Source organism: Chenopodium quinoa, unplaced genomic scaffold, assembly GCF_001683475.1.
Source record: "Chenopodium quinoa cultivar QQ74 unplaced genomic scaffold, ASM168347v1, whole genome shotgun sequence".
Lineage (NCBI taxonomy): Eukaryota > Viridiplantae > Streptophyta > Magnoliopsida > Caryophyllales > Amaranthaceae > Chenopodium > Chenopodium quinoa.
Genome location: NW_018744745.1, coordinates 1302427 through 1321713, shown reverse-complemented (window position 1 = coordinate 1321713; position 19287 = coordinate 1302427). Strand labels below are relative to the sequence as shown.

Here is a 19287-nt window from a genome sequence, read left to right as displayed (position 1 = left end):
CATCAAGAAAAAAGATCGGATATGACCTTCAAAACTCAAAAAATAATTTTAAAAATGCAATAAATATTAGTATTATTTATTTTAATTATTAAAAGACACATACCGATGAGAGGACTATTGCACAGGTGAAGGTACTGTGGAATGTGGCAAAATTCAATAAACCTGAAATTGTACCTTGGGATATCATCACAATCATCAAGAATTTATGTTATCATGGTCTTGTTGCCAAATTTCAACCTCATTTGGTTATTGGAATATTTGTAAGATGTATCTAGAGGCATAAGATCTAGCTGAGCAATTGAATAAACCTTTCCTTGTTTGAAGATCTCTTTATATTTATCAATGTCAGCATTAAATAGTGTGATTTGAACTTCGTCCCCCTAGAAATTGAAATTTTCATACATTCATAAGTGTCAAATAAATGAATATATTGAAAAAAAAAGTAAGCACTAAGTAAAAATATAGTTCAAACCTTTGAGTCAATGAATACCATACTCCACGAACGATGGACGTAATTTGTACTTCTAGCTCTACTTTGTTCATTGACCATCCATAATAAACACACTCTAATATTCACATTCAATGTCGTAAGGGTAATACAACGACATGGTGTGTATCTTGTGTACATTTCCTGCATTTTAACATCATTGAAGTGGGCATACAAAAATAATTTACATAATATTTCATTATTGATCCAACCTCGCACATGTATAAAGGTTACATAAATAGTATAGATAATGAAATAATTCTTAAATAAAGTAAAATAGAAGCATTAACATGACAAAGAAAATCTAATATATTATAAAAATAGTATATCTCTGAAATTACACTAAAACAAACATTGCTAAGAGTTACTAAATAAATGTTATAAAAAACTACATACATAGCTAATTGACACTGTTTAATACTTCCTTATACACAATATTTTTAGTCAAACTGTGAGAAACATCCTTCTTATTTTGTACTAAGATTTTTAGCCCGAAAGGAGATGTAACTCGTGACATTGCAACATATAATTGGCCATGACTAAACACGGGCATAGGGAGAAAAATGCCAACTTTGCTCAACGTCTGTCCTTGGCTCTTATTTATTGTCATGGCAAAGGCTAATTTTAATGGAAATTGCCTTCTTTTAAGAGGGAGATCTATCTTCTTGTTGGAAGGTGTTCAATCAATTTGCGGAATTAGAACAGATTATGTAGCTCTAGGACCTGTGATCACTTTTGCCTCAATCACTCTGTAACCCAATTTCTTGATTGTAAGGCGTGTTCCATTGCACAACCCTATGGATTGGTTCATATTTCGCATCAATATTACCGGGGCACCAACTTTCAGCTCTAAGCAATGATTTGGAAGACCCGACAAATTTATTGAGTTTAATAATTCCATAGGCTCCATGTTATCAAGGATCCCACCATCTCCTGTATGACCCAAAGTATCCGAACTATAGTACCTATGCACGTTTCCTGGTAGCATTGATAAAATTTTCGAATTTAACTCATCTACATCATTGTTTGTTGGTGCTAGAATTCCGCGATCCTTGAGGTACTCCCAATCCGTATAATTTGAAGGCAAGTTGGGGTAGACAAAGTTAATGAGATTTTGCAAACCATGTTCATCATTGGCTATCAAAAAATCACGTGGTATTTCAATCCAATTTGGTTCACCTTCCTCTGTAATGGGCACTCCTGCTATAACTTCTTCTCCAACTTTTATTATCAAATCAACAAATTCTCGAATTTGTTCAAGGGTATCGGAGGGAACGTCACTTCGACATAAACACATGTTTATCCATAGGCACATAACTTCGCAGTCTCTCCAAAAGGACGCTCGATGCAAGGTAGCTGCAACAATAGATTCTCGTCCTTCATCTGGCACCACGGGAAGTATTTGTCTAAAGTCTCCACCAAGAATAACCAATTTACCTCCGAAAACTCTATTGTCACTACAAATATCCTTAAAATGTCGATCTACTGCCTCAAATGCTAATCGATGGGTCATTGGAGCCTCATCCCATATAATCAATGATGCTTCACGGATCAAATCAGCATGGGTTGAGTCTTTTTTGAAGTTACAAACGGAATGTTGATCAGGATCAAAAGGAATCTTGAAAGTCAAATGTGCGGTTTTACCACCAGGCAATAATAAAGCAGCAATTCTCGAAGAAGCCACAGAGAGCACGATCTTTCTTTCAGATCTGAATTTCGCAATCAGAGTGTTCCATAGGTATGTCTTTCCTGTCCCACCACTGTCGTAGACAAAAAATAGGCCACCTGCATCTCGAGAATGAGCATCAAGTATTGCAGCATATACTCTATATTGATCCGTGTTTAACCCTCTAACTAAGGTATCAAATCTGTTAGCTTCATCATGTGTGTCATAGTCAAGTTCATCTCTTATCAACCGATTTAAGGCATTGCGTGCTAACTCTGAAGAAGGTTGTGGCATGTCAGGGAAATCTGTCAATGACCTTCCAAGTTTATTCAATATATGCTCAATCTCTTGTAATCCTTGATTCTGCATCTCTTCGGGAGTTAATCGTAAGTTAGGGTTTCTAGTTTGACGTTGCATCATTCTCTCTAGGTCATCCGTAAGTTCACCCCAATGTTGTTCCCACAACTGTTTCGGATCACTTACTTCTGAAAACATTAATAAGGAGCAAAACATGTTTCTCAACTGTGAACCCGATGCCCAGTTAGAGGCTTCTGAAAGAGTTTCATGCCACTCATTATCGTCATCAAACAACCCAAAGGCATGACATGCAGATCTAAAGGTAGGGTGGATGACACCATCAACAGTTCGTATATCTTCAAAAGATTCCGCTCCACAAACCTTAGTTAAAAGCATCCGTAAGTAATATCGTTCCCCAGAATTTGGATGAACAAAAGGCAACCTACCAATGCAAGGTCTTTCTTGCCGTTGTGCCCACCTTTTTGTAGAGCGATTCCATGTGAATCCCATAGGAAAATTTTGGTAAGTGTATTGATTTGCTTCTGGAAAATCCTTGTTAGCTTGAAACCACATAGTTAACATGGTTTGTTGCAATCTCGGTCGTTCGAGGACTGTGTGCAGATCATCATTGATGAGTCACTTCTGCATGCAAAGGATTTATTTTAGTGAATGTCAATTAACAATGTCGACATCAATTAGGTGTGTGGTTAAGTAGCTTGGCAAAGTGGTTACCTCTCCTTTCGACAATATGCTCATCAGGTCTAGCATCATTGTCTATCCCCTCATTAGGTGAGCTTTCTGGAATGAAAGTTTTTAATAATTTAATAGAATCCTTAATGCAAGGTATTAGTATTATAAAGTAAATATTAATGGTTCTTATAAGTACCATTTATATTGATCTCATTAGGAAATTGCTCCACTTCACGTGTCACGTCGTGATATTGATGTGTTGATCGACGTAATTGCATCCAATCATTAGGTGAGCTTTTTGGAATGAAAGGTTTTAATAATTTAATAGAATCCTTTATGTAAAGTATTAGTATTATAAAGTAAATATTAATGGTTCTTATAATTAAGTACCATTCATATTGATCTCATTAGGAAATTGCTCCACTTCACGTGTCACATCGTGATATTGATGTGTTGATCGACGTAATTGCATCATTAATAGTCGCAAGGATCGTGCTTCTTTCTCCAATAAGTAACGACGTTGCTTAAAAATAGGATCTTCATGGTTTGTAGTGCGTTTGAATAGTAACCTTCGCCTAACAGCTAATCTAGCATGTTTGTGTTGCAAATTCTCTCTAAATCGATAATTACTTGTATGTATGTCCATTCTTATCTATTATATATACAATAATCAAGAGATAAATATATAAGAATCGATATTATAGTTTGAACAACATCAATTAATAGAGGTAAGTTGTAACAATTTACAATGTTATAATCCTAATAGAGGTATTATATGTATGTAATGTAGTGTAGTGGCAAATTAATAGCATGTCCCTCTATGAGTAGATAAAATCCTAAATTTACCTAAATATACATGCTCATTCATATTAACAAAATTAAAGTAAAATAAATTGTTCATACCTGTAGGGTGTAGAAATTTAAGCTAAAGGTGAAACGCAGTCAACGGAGTGTTTTATATACTGTAAAAAAAATGGAACAATAATTTAAATTAATGAACAATCTCCAATACCAACTCCATTTCTACTTACATCAAAAAATATATATTAATAATGAATCATGTCTAACTCTAATTAACTTCAATTCCATTTCATTTAAAAAATGGTCAAACCTATTATTGAATTCTACCTTACAGGTATGAAATAGTAGTAGAATCGTGGTCAAGGGATCAACATTGTTATTGCTAATCCTCAATTAATGATAAATGTTATTATAGACTTGTATAAAAAAGGTTGTTCATATAAGTTATTTTGTATTTATAAAAAAAAATGATAAAAAATTAAGGTGGCATAAAAGAGGAAATGATATTTTTTTTGGAAGAAAAAAAAAATTGCAATATATATTCTATGTGTGTGTGTGTTTTTTTTTACCAAAAAAATTTAGGTGACAAAATAGAGAAAATGACTTTTTTTTTTGAAAAAGATATCAATTGCAATTTACGTCAAAATTGATTGCACTGTAAAAACTATTGATTATCAAAGAGAAATTTGGATTTTTTGGATGAAATAATATGCAATAATTATTCTGTATATTTTTTTTACAAAAAAAAAAAAAAAAATAGGTGTTTGGAAGAAATAATATGCAATATTTATTCAGTATTGTTTTTTATTTTACAAAAAAAAAAAAAAAATTAGGTGGCAACAGAAAGAAAAAAAATATGAAGAACCTTTTTGTTTTTAAATAGAAAATTCATTTTTTTTTTATAAATGTATTATAAGATTAGTAACAGGGATAAAATTCTATGATTGTGTTCTAATTGAGTTTCTTTATGATGTGCTTGTGTTCTAATCATCCATAACCAATAATGAAAACTATCAAAAACCTTGAAATCTTCACTTTTTTTAATCAATGTTTTTATCTTGATCAACATCTTTCAATCCGTTTATGAAGAATTTAATATTGATACATAACAAATTATAACCAATTCGAGTCCATATTAAGATATTGACACAAAAGTCACTGTCCAAACACTCGAGCAGGGCATATGCCGCGATATCATGATAGTAGCACTACATGCGTAATTATATTTATCATAATTCTATAGTACACATCTTATCATTTTTTATATACATCGTTTGATTTTTACTGCCACCATTAGTTATACATATACGAAGTATTACATACCAAGTACAATAAAAAAAAAATAAAAAAAATGTTATGGATGGAGTAATTTGGATCCAACGACTTGAGTGGAAATCCAACCCCATTGAGTTCACATAACATTATTAAAAGGTTTTGCTCTTCTTAACAAACATGAGTTTATTATGATGGCACATTAATTTATTCACTTTCCAAATTACAGTATTTATCTAGCAAACAAATTATAATATTGAAGGTAGATTGCGTGTCCATCTCCATGAAAACTCTTCTGTTTCTCCAACAACCCACGAAACTCCTGTTTCTCCGTTATACAGTGTTGAAAAATCCCATTTTTTTCCATAGGTTTGTCGGAACTCTCAGGTTTCTCACCAACATGTCGAAAGTTTAACCCGTCTCAGATCATACGCGATTGCTTCTCCATTGTTTTACCTCCCAAATTCCCCACTTTCTCTATAATTAAGCTCCAATTTTGTTCCTAAAAGACTCTCGTTTAATCTGCTAAAAAACCCCATATCTATTTTTAAGAATTTATCTCTTTTCAAATTGAAAAATGCCCATTTCAAATATCAAATCATACTAAAAAAACTGTCAATCAAATTTGCAGAAACTCAAATTCAACCACATCCCAGAAAAACCCACATATTCAATAATCAATTACACAATTGAAATTATGTTTTAAGAGGAAAAATCAACCTGTATTGTTATTATTAGAGCTACGAAATTATCGTCAAAAATCAATACTCCAAACACAAAATTCATCAAAATAAATAAAGTAGGTTGTGAAAACGGCGTAGGTTAAAGAAAGTAAAGTGGCATCTGTTTCGGGGTTTTCTGATGTCCTGCGGGAGAGTTACAATTCCGAGACTGGAACCGGACGCCTGTACCTGCAAAACAACGGAGACTCCTTGTGGTGGGAGCTCCGCCTCCAACGATCAAGTTAGTACTTGTTTAAGGAGTAATTAATGCGGAAATTAAAGTGATTGAGTCTCTCTAGGTGAGAGTGTTTAATGTAGGTAATCTGCTTTTTTAGCGTGATCAGCCTGTTTTTCCCCCTTAATGAGGATTAAGGGAGGTATTTATAACCTCGGGAAACGTGCCAATCTAGGTTTAGGTTAACCTTGGGCTGATTGGGCTTCCCTCGGAAGTTGGGCCTAGGTGACCGGTTATCCCAGGTGTTATGGGAAGGACACGTGTCGTGTCGTAATTAGTCCAAGGTGGACGGATCATTGCTTGACACGTGGCAGGCTCCTATTGGCTCATGTGGCGGACACATGGCGGAACCTGATTGGTCCACTTGTCAGATGGTGATTGGTGGGAGCAAAATCCCCTAATCATTTGCCCCTCACAGGTGGCACGTGACTGGTCACGTGTTACCTGTGACAGGTGTCGCACTGTAACAGGCGACGGCCTGCTACAGGTGTCACTCGGCGAAAGGCCGAGAGATTCTCCCGCCCAAATTATGAATTCTGGAAGTGACCCTTCGCCTTCTCACTTCGCCTATATAAGGGAGTGTTGACTTCAGTCATTTTCACACTTGAGAACTTTTTGAGAGAACATTCGGACCCCTGAACTTGCTCTGACATTTTGGACCCTTTCTTCCTACCGCCTGTTCTGACAAGCCGACTGCACAGGATTTTCAGAACTCCATCAACGTCACTCGTTCAGGTAACCGTCGGTTCTCTTACTCTTAATTTTCTCTTTATTTTATTCTTTTTTGAAATGGCACCACGGAAGCACACGACACGACCTAGGTTAGTGATCAGCCGGTCACCGGGGACGGCTGAATCTAGGACTAGGAGTGCCGCCTGCCCTTTTCCGGACCCATCTTTCCCCTTTATACAAAGTCCGACTGTATCTGTGTCTATGCAGAGCATGATGGCCAGAACAAAAAAGACTGCCAGGATCTCAAACTCAGACGGCTCCTCCCACAGGGTGCCGATTAGTGAAACATCTGACCAGGCGCCAGATGTGGAAGTGAAACAAAGCGGCTTGAAAGCCGGCAGTTCTGAGGGAGGAGTCAAAGTGACCCCTTCCCATTTTATAGTTGACAATTCTACATTCTCTCCTGCTCCTTTTAAAGGAGAGGAGGCGGGCCCCTCCGGGAGAGGGGAGGAGTCGTCCTCTTCGGACTCGTCAGAGGACGATTCCGAGTCTAGCTCTTCTGGCCATGCTTCTCTGGACACAGAAGAGAAAAACATTCGCCTGCAAGAGGCGAGGCTTTCTCACGCAGTTGAGAAGGGGGGACGATTGGGCGGAGCCATCCGCCTCTTACCGAGAGCAAAATACCCCCTACTACTGCACGGTACCTCGGGGCCGGATCACGGCCATGCAAGAGAAAGTGGAGAGCTTTATCGTTAACCACACAATGGGCCCCGGCTTTTTAGTGTTTGTGCCGGATCCAGAAGACACAGTCGTCTGGCCGGCTGGTACCAGTTATGATAGCGCCTGCTTTGGCTGCTACGAGGCGGCCATCAAGGCTGGGCTGCGCTTCCCACTACATCCGGCTGTTCAGCGGATCTTGGATGGGTATGAGTTGGGGTTATGGCAGTTAGCCCCGAACTCCTAGGTCAACGTACTCGGCTATGTGGCCGGGTGCGAACTGCACGGGGTGGAGCCGAGCTTCGAGGCTTTCGCCCACATGAACTACCTCAGCCGGACCCCTAAGGCAGGCGGTACTGGCTGGTATCAATTGACGAGCCACAGGGGCTACCTCATGACGAGAGGTAAAGCAAACAAATGGAAGGACTGGCGGAGCACCTTCCTCATCATTGAGAGTTCAGACACAGAGCTGAACAAGCGCTTCAATAGGTGGAACAAGAATTCGCCCCTTCTTGCAGGCGGCCGCAGCATGCCGCCTGTTCCCCCCAAGGCTAAGAAAGAGATCCTAGATAAAGGACTCTTCAAAGTAGAGTCGAAGGTGAACTCTACTTCAGGGGTACGAGAGCAAGTACCCCTGCACTGCGTCCCGAGCTTCAAATGGCTCTACGACGAGTACTTTTTGGCCGCCTGTGGCCTCAGCAGTCGGTGCTCAAGAGGTAGCCGGCCTGTCGAATACTCTGTTGTTCCATGCATTTCTTGTTATGACTTATTAACTTTGCTATTTGTTTTTGCAGCGGACGCTATGAGCAAAATTACCGCCTCCAAGACTGCAGCGGCCATGTTGCGGGCCTCCATCATGAAACAGTCTTCAACTGACTCCCCCAACAAGGGGGCACCCTTGGTGGGCTTCGAACCTTTCACCCTCTTTTTGGAGTTGTGTTTATGCATTTACTGACTTCTTCTTTTTTAGACGGGTGCTCCAAGAGCTTCTTCTTCCCAACAGCTGGACCCCAAGGCCCGGAGGACGACTGTTGCGAGCTCTCCTGGTTCTGCCAGGAAACATGCGGCCGCTGAGAAACAGCCGACCACTTCTTCTAAAACTCCAGCTGGGCCACCTAGAAGTATGAAATTGTCCTTGTAAATTTTAGACTTGCTCCCTTCTTTACTAGGTCTAATCCGTTTGTTTATGCTTGATGCAGCCGGCCCTCAGGAGCCTGACTTGGTCGAGGTGGCCAAGTCTATGATCAAGGCCGTTCCTCCAGCTGAAAGGGAGGCGGTCAGGGGTGTCGGCACCCTTGACCTAGACGGGATTGCAGGGATCCTTGCTGAGGTATACTTAGCATATTTTTGAGTATTTGAATTCCAGGACGCCTGTTTTCTTTTTTGTTTGGAAACTGACGCTTGTTCCCCTTTTTACTTAGGCCCTGCTCCGAGTAAACGGCCTTCGCAAGCCGCTTGACCGGAAGAACAAAGAGGTAAAGGCTGCAAAAGCTATGGTCGCCTCTGACTGTGATAAGGCAATGTTTCAAATTGCCCAAATGAAGTTCTGACCATTGATATTCTTTATTATCAGGCGCAGGCTACCGCCGCTATCCGGGCTCAGTTAGAGGCGGCCCAGAAGAGGAATAGCGAGCTGGAGGCGACCATCAACAGCCTCAAGGCCGAGCTGAGACCTCTTCGCCAAAAGATGTCCTCATACGAAACCTTGGAGAAATCCTTGGCGAGCGTAAAGGTACGCCTGGTGACCCAGGAGAAGAGTCTTACTTAGGAGCTCTCGGAAAAGGCCGAGCAAGAAAAGAAAGAGCTGGTCCGGGAGATGATGGAAGACTCTGCTCAAATCCAGCGCATGACTTGGGGCCGCCTCTTCCCCAATGCCGACTTTGTCTCATGGGAAAAAACGTACCGCCAGTGTTCTGATAGATATAATCAAGAGATCCTGGCGGCTGCTGAGGAAGAGGCGTTGGAGGACGCATTGGAGGAGGAGGAGCAGCCGGTAGTGGCGCTTGTGCTGCTTGGGGGTAATGCATCAAAGAAGGATGCAGCTGAAGCCGAGTCCAGCAAGAAGAGTGCTGACCAGGCGGCAGCTGCTGATATTGAAGATCTGCCCCCTTCTTAAGCTTTATGTCTTCTTTCCACGGCCTGCGTGCCGTTTGTTTTGTATTTACCCGGCCAGGGGGCCGGGGCTCTGAATATTTTGCCGGTCTTTAATGACCGGCTTCTTTTTAATGAATAATTTTGTTTTGCTTCAAATTTGTTCAAGTATTGAATATTGTGATATCCAATTGTACACTATACCGACTGTTTTACATGGCCGATAGTTGCAGACAGGTACGGATAGTTAGTCACGCCGCCTATGCCCCTGGACGACTGGTTGCCTGTTTCCAGGCTAGACGATCAGTCGGCCATTTATCCAATCGGTATTCGAACCATTTTAAAGACTGGATCCCCTTTAGGCAGGCGGTCCTGTCATTTGTAAAATTAACCAAGTAGGAAAGTGGTTTGACCAAGTAAACATGATTGTTACCTAGTCGCCAAGTAACTGAGTAGTAGAGGTATCAAGCGGTGGGTACCGGTTGTTCCCCTTTATTCGCCAATGTTTGTTGGCTTTTAACTCATAGGTTATTAACCTAGCAGGAGTAGTGGTTGAGAGCCCCTGTTTGCTAAAAACAGGCGGACGACTTATACCTTTTAGGCTCCATACTAAGTTTGAGAGAGTGACTATGAGTTAACTTTGGTGTTACTCAGTCGTCGTCACTCCTGCTTGAGTAGTAAAGGTACCAGGCGGCGGAGGCCGGCTGAACCTTTTGATTCGCCAATGTTTGTTGGCTATTAACTCAAGAGGTACCCCCTGCATTTATCCCAAGTAATACAGGCGGTCATCTGACTCAGATGTCAACTGCTACCACTGGTTTGGTTAGTGATAGAGTTATCCTTGTCTCAAAAACGGCTACGTGGTTGCCCTTGGGGACAGTCGTATAGGTGTCGTGTAATTAGTTTATAGAGCAATGTTCCACCCAAAAGGGAGCTGCTCTCTGCGACGAATTTCATCCGGAGGGATGCCGCCGGACGCCTGCTATGATGTTCGGACAGGTCGTATTAGTTTTGAAGATTTGATCAGTTGGCTTGGCGCCTGGTCTGATCATTCGGCCTGTGGCCTTGGTTAGTTCTTGGTGAACGTAGGTGCTAAGTAAAAGGAGGGTAGCCGCCTGTTAGGCACAGGGTCGGCCAGGCCCTAATCTTTTTTAGCTAAGTATAAGGGTGGTTGTGTGCTTTGGAACCAGTCGGCCCTCTTTTATGGAGAGTAGCCGACTATATGTCCAGACGGCGTGCCCCTCTGAAGATAGAGTGAAATACTTAATGGAGAGTAGCCGACTGTAAAGGTACAGACGGCATGCCCCTCTGAAGATAGAGTAAAATACTCAATGGAGAGTAGCCGACTGTAAAGGTACAGACGGCATGCCCCTCTGAAGATAGAGTGAAATACTCAATGGAGAGTAGCCGACTGTAAAGGTACAGACGGCATGCCCCTCTGAAGAGTGAAATACTCAATGGAGAGTAGCCGACTGTAAAGGTACAGACGGCATGCCCCTCTGAAGATAGAGTAAAATACTCAATGGAGAGTAGCCGACTGTAAAGGTACAGACGACATGCCCCTCTGAAGATAGAGTAAAATACTCAATGGAGAGTAGCCGACTGTAAAGGTACAGACGGCATGCCCCTCTGAAGAGAAAATTAAACATGGAGAGTAGCCGACTGTTTGTTAGTAGGCGTGCCCCTCTTAGTACAAAATTGAATATTAAGTACGCAAACTTTTATAAAGTAGCCCTTGACTATTTACATCATTCAAAAGAAATATTTCTTAAGATTATCTACATTCCAAGTTCGAGGCAACGGTTGTCCGTCTGGTGTTCCCAGACGGTAGGTACCGTCCCTGACCTCTTCACAGATTTGGTAGGGTCCTTCCCAGTTGGGAGTTAGTTTGCCAGACTCATTAGCCCTACCAACTGCTTCCATTTTTCTAAGTACAAAGTCCCCCACTTTGAGTGGACGTCTGTGTACTTTTTTGTTGTATGATCTAGTCATTCTCAGGCGGTAAATTTCATGGCGCAAGACAACATTGCCCCTCCTTTCAGGAAGTGAGTCTAATGCCAGGCGCATGGCTTCCTAGTTTGCCTCTTCGTCATATAGCATTACTCGAAGAGTCGGCTCGTAGTGTTCTATTGGAAGAACAGCTTTCGCACCATAAGTTAGGAGGAATGGAGTTTCTCCAGTCGCCCCTTTTTCAGTCGTCCTAATGGCCCAGAGAACATGTGGTAATTCATCCGCCCATAGGCCGCCTGCTCGTTCAATCTTTTTCTTGAGACCGTCTGAGATGATTTTATTAAAGGCTTCTACCTGGCCGTTTGCTTGTGGACGGCCGACAGATGCAAAGTAGTGTGCAATTCCTTGGTCACCCAACCAGCTTTTGAGAACATGCGTCTCAAATTGGGGACCATTATCAAAAACCATAGACATGGGAACCCCGAACCGAGTGATGACATTTTTCCAAATGAATGAAATTACATCCTTCGTCTTGATTCCCTTTACAGCCTCCGCCTCTACTCATTTAGTGAAGTAGTCGACGGCAACAAGTATGTACCTCCTTCCGCCTGTAGCAGGCGTATATGGACCCAGAATATCCATGCCCCACTTAGCAAACGGTAGTGGGCTATGAATGGTAGTGAGGTCAGTAGCCGGACGGTGAATTAGCTTGCCAAACCTTTGGCACTTGTCACATTTTTTCACCATCTCCATTGCATCTGCTTCTAAAGTAGGCCAAAAATAGCCCTGCCGCCTTGCCCGTTGAGCAAGCGTCCTACCGCCTATATGGGAAGCACAGTAACCAGAGTGAAGATCGTCTAGAATCTCTCGCCCCTTTTCTGGAGTAACACACTTTAAGAAGGGTTGAAGGTACCCCCTTTTGTGAAGTTCTCCCTTTATTATTTCAAAACTGGATGCTCGTTTTTTTTAGTGCTGCCGCCTGTTGACGATCATCCGGCAGGGTACCGTTTGTCAGATATGCCCTGATTGGATCCATCCAGGTTGAGCTTCTGTCTAGAATTGCAATAGGTTCTTCCTCAATGCTTCTCCTAACCATTACTTCCCAAAAAACAGTTCGAGGAGTATCACAGGAGGCGGATGATGCTAATTTTGAAAGTGCATCCGCCTGGTTGTTATCTGATCTCGACACTTGGATTAGATGGAAATCCTCAAGGGAGCCGACTGCTTGTCGGACCGCCTGTAAGTACTTGATCATGGGCGGATGGGTTGCTTCGTATTCGCCATTGTACTGACTCACTATCAATTGTGAATCGGAACAAGCGTCTATTTTTCTTGCCCCTGCCGCCTTGCACATGCGGATTCCGGCTAGTAAAGCTTCATATTCTGCCTCATTGTTTGAGGCCTGAAAACTGAAGCGTAAAGCATACTCGTACCTGTCGCCCTCTGGCGACTGACATATGACGCCTGCTCCACAACCATTTGAAGTAGATCTTCCATCCACATATACCTTCCAGACTTGGTCTGGAACTTGAGAGTCAGGAGGACGAGTCATCTCAACAATAAAGTCAGCAAAGGCTTGCCCCTTCACTGCTTTTCTAGGCTCGAAAGTAACTTCGAGGCTCTGAATTTCTATGGCCCATTTGATCATTCGGCCTGACGACTCCATGATGGTCAGTGGCCGCTTGATAGGTTGGTCTGTATACACGACGACTGCTTGTGCCAAAAAGTAGGGCTTCAATTTTTTAACAGCCATGAAGAGTGCAAGACCAAATTTCTCCACTAAGGGATACCTCAACTCGGCATTTTTCAGTACATGACTGACAAAGTAGACCGGGAGCTGACAGCCGTCTCTTTCAGCAAGGAGAACAGCTTAACGCATGATCAGAGACGGCCAGGTACATGTAGAGTACTTCTTTGGGCAAAGGGCTGACCAGCCTCGGCAAGGAATGCAAGTGAACTTTCAATTTCTGGAAAGCGGCCTCAGCATCCAGCCCCCATTCAAACCTTGCCTTTTTCTTAATTGCCTGGAAAAAGTATAGGCATTTGTCGCCTGATCGGCTTAGAAATCTTCCCAAGGCCGCCAGACAACCTGTTAACTTCTGAACCTCTCGGATGGTACGAGGCGACTGCATGTCAATGACCGCCTGCACCTTCTCAGGGTTCGCCTCTATTCCTCTCTGATTGATAAGGAATCCGAGAAATTTCCCAGACTCAACTCCAAATACACATTTCTTGGGATTGAGCATGACATGGTGCCGCCTGAGTGTGGCGAAAGTTTCTCGGAGGTCCGACAGATGATCTATCTGAAGCTTAGTCTTGACAATCATATCATCAATGTATGCCTCGACGTTTCTCCCAATCTGATCAAAGAACACAGTGTTTATCATTCGCTGGAAGGTAGCTGGGGCATTCTTAAGACCAAACGGCATGACCGTGTAACAGTATAACCCCTGATCAGTGACGAAGGCCGTCTTCTCCTGATCTTTCTTCCATAAAGGAATTTGATGAAAACCAGAGTAGGCGTCCATAAAGCTCATCAAAGCATGGCCGGCTGTTGAGTCGACCAGGTTATCAATTTTAGGCAGAGGGTAACTGTCTTTGGGGCACGCCTTGTTTAAGTCTGTGTAGTCTACACACATTCGCCAGGTGCCATTCGGCTTTTTAACAAGCACCACATTTGCAACCCAGTTTGGGAAGTAACATTGCCGAATGAACCCTGCGTCAAGTAATTTTTTAACTTCGGCGGCTGCCGCCTGACTTCTTTCTTCGCCATGGTTCCGCTTCTTCTGCCGTACCGGCTTCTTTTTCGGATCCACAGCCAGTTTATGTACCGCCAGATCAGGACTAATGCCTGGCATTTCATGGACTTCGAATGCAAAGATGTCCTTGTATTCTTTCAATAGTTTGTGAAAGTCGTCACCTAGGATTCTCAGACAGTCGTCCCAACTTTGACTGTTCGGTCAGGACGCGAGTCGTCTAGGATCAGATCCGTATGCTCACCAGCCGGCTGAGGGCGGAATTCATCCAACCGCTCCTCTGCCAATGATTGCTATTTTCTGTCTTTTCGTGCGGCCCCTGTCTGGGATGCCTTTCTCTTCTTGCCGCCTGCTTTTTGAACAGGCGCACTCTCCTTGACATTGTCAAGGTCTGGTTTTCCACCACTCGACCCAGTGGCCATAACAGTGGGCTTGACATCCGAGAGATAACACTCTCGGGCCATCCTCTGATCTCCCCTTAGGGACCCGACTGTTCCATTATCCCTCTCAAACTTGAGCAACATAAGAGATGGGATTATAACAGCCTTGGAATTATTCAGGGTTGGTCGTCCCAGAATCATGTTGTAGGCCGAGAGTTCTTTTACTACCAGGAACCGGACTACCATGTGTCGTCCTTCCCCTTTTTCGCCCAGGCGGATGGGTAAATCCACTCGTCCCACTGGGTGGACGACTCCTCCTCCAAACCCTACTAAAGGGTGGGATGCCGGATGTATGCAATCAGTCTGATATTTTAGTTTCGACAGACATTTGCTACTGATGAGATCTGAGGAGCTTCCGGTATCTATGAGGATTCGGCCAACTCTCTGGTTGGCCACTTTACATTCAATAACGATAGGGTCGTCATGCGGCCCTCTTACCCCTCCTAGATCTTCTTCATTGATGACAATCTCAGGAAATGAATATTTGGAGGGCCGTTCTTGGTGAACGGAATTTACATCTAACCGTCTGATATTGTCTTTGTTGCCCCTAATAGTGGGGCCGCCTCCTGAGAAGCCGCCTGCAATGGTGTAGACGACTGCATCATCTGTATCGGAGCTGTCGACCTGTTGATTCTTTTTGGCCGACTGCTTTTTCGAGGAAGTGTTCCCCGTAGATTTCTTGACATAAGTGTCAAGATCACCTTGCTCAGCCAGGCGGTCCAGATACCGCATGAGACTGATGCATTCATTGGTGTGATGACCAACATCTTCATGATAAGCACAGAACTTTTCTTGGTTCCGGTTGTTTGCAGAACCCTTCATGGGGACCGGCTTCTCAATTGAGATCCGTCCCTTGATTTCCTTTAGGATAAATTGGCTATCCTTGTTAAACGCATACTTTGGGGAGTATGGTTTGAATTCTTTTTTCTTTTTCTGGGCCGGCTGTTTAGAGGAATCAGCCGCCCAGACCTCTTTTCTCTTCTCGTCTTTGTTTGACGACTGTTTCTGTCGTCCTTCTCTTTTGTCGAACCTTTTCCGGTCCGACTGTTTTACCGTACCACAAAGATCAGTCGCCTGTTTATAGGCTTCCGCCTCAATCAAGGCCTCTTGAAGAGTCGCCACCCTCTTTCGGACCAAGTCAAATTTGAAGGTCGACCCGTCTTTGAGACCTCTGAAAAAGTCAGTATAGGCTACTTCATCCGGTAACCCTTGAATCTGTATTCTCATCAGGTTAAACCGCCTGATGTAAGAACAAAGCCCCTCCTTCTCGCCCTGCTGAATTGTTCCTAAATCAAGGGTCGTCTTCTTCGCAGGGATGTTCATGGCGAAGTTGGAGGTGAATAAGTAAGCAAGCGTCCTGAAGTTATTTACACAACCAGTCGGCAGGTTGCCGAACCATTGTTGTGCGATTCCTTTGAGAGTCGCTGGGAAACACTTGCACCAAGTGGGATCATCCAACCCTTGAAGGTACATCAGGTTGGTGAATGCCATCAGATGGTCTTCTAGGTTAGTAGTGCCGTCATAGGCGCCTACTAATACATTTTTCACTTTGGCCGGCTGAGCGGCTTCAGTAATTTCCTTGGAGAAGGCCGACGGCTGTTCACCAAGTCTAAGCAACCGTAGCTGCCAGTCCATAGGTTGGACATTTTTTGCTGCATGTCCACCAAACGGTGGTGGCTGTAAAAAATACTGTTGTTGCGGTACAAACGGTAAGTTTGGTACCGCCTGGTCGCTATGAAAGCCGGACTGACGGGAGGTGCCGCCTGACTGACTCTCATGATACGAATGAGTATGCCTCATCGAGGTATTTCGTAGACTGTCTTGGAAGTTTGAAGTAGAGGCCGACTCTGACAATCGGTCACTCTTCTTCTGCTCTAGCAGTAGCCGAGCGTCTGTGTATGATTTCCTCGACCCGTCCGCCTGAATATGACGAACAGGTTTCCTATTTCCTGGAGTAGGAAAACGGTATTTTGTGAAATCAAGGGCAGGTGGCTCCCGCTTCCTAGATTTAGGATGAGGAGTCGCCTCTCGCCCTTGAACTGGCTTCCTCTTCTGTGAAGTGGTTGGTTTCTTAGCCGACTGCTCCTTGTCCAGAGCAGGCGGCTTCTTGTTGATCAACTCTTGAATTTCTCCCTTGAAGTCCCTCATGAAGGTCATGAGTTCACTCCTTGTGATGGGAGCAGACCCATCAGTCGGCTGTTGCCGAACAGGCGGTGCGCCTGCTGGCTCGCTTCCTGTATGAAGATGTTCCCGTTCCCTCCTTTCGGTATGACGGGTACGTCGGGCCCGTAGGGTCCCGTCTGAAGCTGTGTGAGCTTCAACTTCAAATTCATTCTCAGTATCGTGGTCCGACTGAACTTGAGGGTCGTCTAGGGGACGCCTCTCTTCAGGAGTCGGTACAAACGTGGATGCCATCTCAGAAGTACTCTCCCCACAGACGGCGCCAAATGTTTCGGGGTTTTCTGATGTCCTGCGGGAGAGTTACAATTCCGAGACTGGAACCGAACGCCTGTACCTGCAAAACAACGGAGACTCCTTGTGGTGGGAGCTCCGCCTCTAACGATCAAGTTAGTACTTGTTTAAGGAGTAATTAATGCGGAAATTAAAGTGATTGGGTCTCTGTAGGTGAGAGTGTTTAATGTAGGTAATCTGCTTTTTTAGCGTGATCAGCCTGTTTTTCCCCCTTAATGAGGATTAAGGGAGATATTTATAACCTCGGGAAACGTGCCAATCTAGGTTTAGGTTAACCTTGGGCTGATTGGGCTTCCCTCGGAAGTTGGGCCTAGGTGACCGGTTATCCCAGGTGTTATGGGAAGGACACGTGTCGTGTCGTAATTGGTCCAAGGTGGACGGATCATTGCTTGACACGTGGCAGACTCCTATTGGCTCATGTGGCGGACACATGGCGGAACCTGATTGGTCCACTTGTCAGATGGTAATTGGTGGGAGCAAAATCCCCTAATCAGCATCCATGTGTAAGCAAAATCAGAGTAAAAGAAAAAGAAAGGACAACAACGTATTAACAGAAATGTCTAAAATGCATTCCCACTAATAAATCCAATCAAATAATTAACACAAAATTTGTTTTTACCTTGAAATTAGGGAAGAAGAAGATGAATTAGTAACACCAAAAAGCACCTATCTCAAGTGAATCCACGAAGAAGAAGAAGAAGGCAACATCGAAGACGACGGCGTAGATGTATGACTTCGCCGGAATTGTGTGAGCAAAATGTTGGTTACCTGATTGAAACCCCAAACAATCAGATTTGTGTTTTTTTTTTTTGTGTGTGTGAGTGAAATGAGTGTTGCAAAGTATGTAGTATATAATCCATACTCTATTACTCTGTTGTAGTGTGTGTGTGCAGTTATGGAGTAGTGTGGTGGAGTTAAGATAACTGCCTTACCACGATTTGGGGTTTTCTTTTTTATTTTTTATTTTTTATTTTTTTGAAATTCAAATCTAATAAGTTAGTAGAATAGGCTGTGTAGAGAGATTAAGTGGAAAAGGCGGGAGTGAATGAGAGATTAAGATTGGGGATTTGGAGGATTTTGGTGAAAAGTAACTGTTAAATTATATATTAGATTACCCTTTTACTCTCTCTTAGCCACTAGAATATGCACGTGCTAATGCACGTGTTATAATTAAAGATAGGATTAAAAATTATTGAGTATATAGATGCAGATAGTCTTTAATAAAACATAGTAACAACCAAAAAGAAAAAAAAAAATGGTGAGTAGTACTCCAATATTTTTTATAGAAGTGATTACCAAGTTTTTTTTTTTTTTTTTTTTTTAAGGCCAGTGATTACCAAGTTATTAGTTACTAAAGAGTAATTTCCATGGATAATCTGAGAAGAGAACAAAATTCCATAAATATGCTACATGTTAATAAAATTATCGATGTATCTAGACCTATCAAAGCTAATTCGACCCGAAAAACCGACCCGAACCCAATCATTAAGCGATCCATTTGAACCCGAAAAAATGGTGACCCGAACCTGATATGACCCGACCCGAAACCAACTCTAGCCCCTAGTGAATCCGAGAATTTGAGACCCGAACGGAACATCAACTGACACGACCTGAATATATAACTCGTGAATTATTGACCCGAACCAAGCCCGACCTGAATCGAAATTGACTCAAACCCGTTTAAATCGTCAAACCCGAATGTAACCTAACCAATTACTAACCCACATCGAATTTATTAACCCGACTTGTTACAAAATCGACCCGGATGTAAACATATGTGAGCATGTACTACTAACAGGCTACAACTCTAAAGAATAGATAATGCAACATTATAACATATGAACTCCAAAATACATTCTGATTAAGGTACCGGCCAAACAAAATGGCACTTCAGTTAGAAGTATTATTTATAAAGAAAAGCCTCAGTAATATCTAATCTTCATTACCAACATGTAAAGGTAGAGAAAAAGGATATATATACTTTTTTTCCATAATACTATAAACAAGGACCTGCAATAT

At 42.7% G+C, this 19287-nt stretch overlaps 1 long non-coding RNA gene across 1 annotated transcript; it reads right to left on the bottom strand.

Annotated features, from left to right (window-relative positions):
• Nucleotides 1-544: 544 nt before the first annotated feature.
• LOC110703592 lies at nucleotides 545-19005 on the bottom strand. Its single transcript, XR_002507703.1, has 3 exons — nucleotides 17888-19005; nucleotides 4044-4102; nucleotides 545-631 (listed from the first exon to the last, which is right to left on the bottom strand). It is a non-coding gene; the product is annotated as an uncharacterized LOC110703592 (long non-coding RNA).
• Nucleotides 19006-19287: the final 282 nt, after the last annotated feature.